Source organism: Sapajus apella, unplaced genomic scaffold (genome assembly GCF_009761245.1).
Source record: "Sapajus apella isolate SASKATOON/1434 unplaced genomic scaffold, GSC_monkey_1.0 scaffold631, whole genome shotgun sequence".
NCBI classification, from domain to species: Eukaryota; Metazoa; Chordata; class Mammalia; order Primates; family Cebidae; genus Sapajus; species Sapajus apella.
In genome coordinates, this window is record NW_022437557.1 from 22,557 (window position 1) to 26,801 (window position 4,245).

The 4,245-nt window shown below is 43.6% G+C and overlaps 1 pseudogene; it reads right to left on the bottom strand.

Moving 5' to 3' along the window:
• Window positions 1–671: 671 nt before the first annotated feature.
• LOC116546150 lies at window positions 672–4,245 on the bottom strand (annotated as a pseudogene).

Sequence of the window (4,245 nt, forward strand, 5' to 3'; positions counted from 1 at the left end):
CTCTCTTCAACCTAATCTCTGTTATGAGTGGGGGACGTTGCCTACGTCTCATTTGCTTGCCAGAGCTAAATACATGATTCCATTGGTGTTCTTTGCACAGTAAATTGAGAAGGATGAGTATCATGGTTTTTTTTTTAATCTTTCTACCTAAAACTAAGACTCCAAAACCATATGCCAAGGCATATAATCTATTATTGGTCTGCCTATAATGCAACAATCTTTAACTTTTGCTATAAATCAAAGACTATTTGGAGACATGGAAAAAAATCTGTTGGTAAGGACTGTTTATTGAAATCAGAAAGTATTTTGTCACCATCCTTGGAAGAAACATTGTTTCTGTACAAGCTAGATATGATTTTGACATATAAAAATCTTTTCTGTTTTTTCTAAGTGACTTAATAAGGACATTGATTATATTGTACCAGGGTTCTGAGCTCAGATAGAACTGTTCAGATAACATCTGATTTTTCTAATTTCTAGGTTTATAGTCTGTGTTTCTAGCAGTGGCAGTAATGAGGAAGTCTGAATTTGGCCAAGGCAATGTAATTTTATATTCCAGTTACTAATTACTAGATAACTAAAAACAAATTGCTTTCTTTACTTAGCCAGGACAGCAATTCATAGAGCACTGATTTGTAAGAGACTGGAAGGTCACTGTGAAGCTGAATGTCTTACTTTTGAAGTAAAGATTGGGGGCTGTAGAGCTGAATTAACACCATTTTGCTGCAAAAACAGAAAGAAGCACTAAAAACTAAGCACCAGCTGAAAGAATGAAAGACGTAAAGATTCTCTGGCTACGATATCAGTGGGACAAATCTCTCTGTACCTTCTCTCTTTGATCTGCAAAGTTTGGATTATCCGAAGCCGTGTCAGTCCAGTTTCCAATGCTAGAGAGACACCCTTCCTAGGCTGTGAACTTCTTCCAGGCAGGCACTATATCTTTTTGACCTTTGTAGCCTCAGTTCCTGACACGGGGCCTATTAACCATTTTTTTCACTTTATAAAAAAGTAAGCCATTGAATAAATAGATAAAACAGATGGAGTGGAATGGCTGGACTGGTACTCAGGTGAATTGAGTTTTAAAGTTGTAGCTCTGTCTTTAAACAGATGTAGGACATTGGGTCCTCTGTGCAAAGATTCTGGTATCTATAATGTGAACAGCTTGAGCCTCACAGTAAAGGGAATTCCTGCTAGACGCTAATTGTGGCTGCTTCAGCATTATCACTGTCATGTACTCCTTCCTCTCTTTTATAGTTAGGAATTGCTTAGAGTGTTTTTCATTTTCTTGTTGGATCTAAAACATCAAGTTTTACAAAGAAATGCCCCTAAATCAAAATTCAAGTTGGCTGTAGATTGAGCAACGTCTGCATTCTGGCTGTTTGCAGTGAGAACTGACCAAAGCATGCTTTACTGAAGCTGCAAGTTCCCCAAAGGTCATCTAATTCAGCACCCGTATTACAAAAGAGGAGACTGAGACTCAAGAAGATTATACAGTTACTTAGTCTCATTTATATTCAGACTTTGGGCTTTCTGGACTTGTCTTCTTAGCATGTTCACAAAATAGCATGTTGGAAGAGAACAGAACAGCAAAAGGCAATCCCAAAGATGGAACATTTCTCAGCAGGTTCAGATGAATAAATAAATGGAGGAAGAGACCTAAACAAACTGGGGGAAAAAAAAAAAAACTAGAAAAAAAAATGGACACTTTCTAAAATCTATTATGATCCCCTGATCCCTGCCCTTTCAGAGCCATAACAATGGCAAACTGAGGCTTGCCTTTTCCCTAATTTGCCAAAATTTGGAGACTCAGCTTTCAAGCAGAGGAAAGTATGTATCACAGACCATTTCATCATAGAAGACTTACAGCACACCCTCCCAGAACAGAGGCAGCAAAACCCCTCCGTGCTGCTCTAGAAAATTTCCTTCTCTAATCAATTAAGCTGGCTTCCTGTAGAGATGTAAATAAGAGAGAAAAAAATCTGGAACAAGACAATTTGTAAAATGTTTTAAAATAACAAATAAAACGTGTTTTCAAGAGATCTTCTGGTATTGGTACTTGTCTTTATGGTGCTAATTTTCTCATTCTGAAAACTATGCTGGAGGAAAATATGTAAAGTTATCTGTTTCAATCAGAGGAACTTTCTCTGTTTCTGCATATTTCCTAGAAATTCCTTATCCATTGTCTCAGATAAAACTAACAGCCTTTGAGAATCTAAGTGTATTTAGGCTTTCTCATTTCTTTTTTCCTTTTCTTTTTTCCCTATCAGTGTCAAGTGACTTGAAATGCAATATGCATGTCCTGTCTCCACTGTTTTCATAGCCCATATCCTTCTCAACCTATAGAATGTCTTTAAAAGCCAGGTATAAAGGCTCATACAATTTCAGCACTTTGGGAGGCCAAGAGCCCAGGAGTTCGAGACCAGCCTGGTCAACACAGGGAGACTCCCCTGTTTTTCACAGATAAAATGCCCTGTGATCATTTAAACCAACTGGTTTATCATTTAGCGTAAATCACTTTAACTGAAACTAAAGGAGTGTTGTTGCTAAACTTCCTTTGTTGCCAATATATTTGTAGTTTATGTTCTCATTTGATAATTATTTCAGTTCTAAACTGCTCACTCTCATTCCTCTGGGAAACTCAACTGAAAATGTTAAGGACTCTGTTCTCTTATGAAAGCCCTTCTGCTCATATGGTGACTTCTGTTCCTGGTTGTCTATATAGAAAGGTCCTTTTTATTCCAAACAAAGACATTCCACTGTCCCAGGTGAGCGTGAGCTACTGACCAAAATGAGGCTACCTATCTCCTGTCTCTCTGGACACCTTCACCTGTGAGGACTATTAGCATTCTCATTTGCCATTTAATTTTTTTCCCCTTTTTTTTTTTTTTTTTTTTTTTGAAACAAGTCTCACTAAGTGGAAAAACAATCTGTGGAAGCCTTGACAAGTTTAATAAAATCGAGACCTTGAGGGAATCCACTGGGCAAAATCTCCAATATCTATATATGGAGAAGGGGCTGTATGAGAAAGCACAAAAACTGATGATGGAGAGAACTGTGTCGTCTAATCCCTGCATGAGCTCCTCTGACCGTGAACCACAGAGCAGGCCTAGTAAAGCCTGACTTAGACGAACTGTAGTCAGAGGTGCTCCAGGTGTGTAGATGACCCGAAGGTGGTCCTCCTCGTTGACCCACACTAGGAAGGTCCTACTGTCATCGTGCCAGATGCCGCGGGCTCGGGCGTCGGGCCAGTGGAGGGCCACGCCGGACGCCAGCAGCAGGCGCGACACGGGCTTGTCAAAGAGGAAGTGGGCGGCGATGAGCTGCTGCAGCTCCGCCTCGGTCACGCTCTTGGGCGCGCAGTACCCGCCCGCCAGCTCGCAGTCCAGGCTGGACGGGGCTTCCACCGCGAGCTTCTCCTTGGTGCGGCGCTCCCCGTGCGCACCCAAGAGCTCAGGGCGTAGGTGGGGTCCAGGTCGTCGCCGTCCTGCAGGTTGCCGGGGTTGAGGTCGGTCTTGTGCTCATCTTGTGCTCAATGTGAGACTTGGAGGAGACAACTATCCAAACTGTATCATTTCTCTTCTTGCCTTGTCCTAATAAAGGAAGGAAGTTACTTGTAGTGATAAAGGCCTTGGTTTTCACTTCGTTGTCTGCTGCCTATTGAAATGGGTCAGAACATAAAAGGGTTTTTCTGAGGAAAGGTAAATGCTTGGAAAAGTTCCTGTTTCTGACCCTTTGAGATGAGCTCACAATGAGAATTTGAGCTACACTGTGCTCATAGAGTCCATGAGCTTCCTGGTGTCCAGTAAGGCGTAAGTCACCTTCCTGGTGACAGGGCAGCATATTCCACTCGAGTGAGTCATTGTGTAAAACACATTTGAGGCACAACTCTCATTACAGTTGCAGCCGCCACGCCGGTCCTCCATGATGGGGTCGAAGAGATCCTTGAACGCTTCCTCGTCGCCCGCCACGCAGCCCACGGTCAGGACCTATGGGTGGCCCGGGTTGTCCACGCCTGTCTGGATGATGCCGTCCAGCGTGAAGCCGCTCGCCGTGCTCTTGGCGCGCAGCGCCGCGTACAGCTCAGGGTCGGTACGTGGTTGTGGCTGCTCAGGTCGGGGAAGCAGTCCTCAGCCCCGAGGCGCAGCTTCAGCGTGTTGTGGCTGTTGGAGAACAGCATGGCGGCGGCGGGGGCGGGGGCGGGGGCGGGGCTGGGGGTGTTGCTTCCATCCGCAGCTCCGGGTGCTG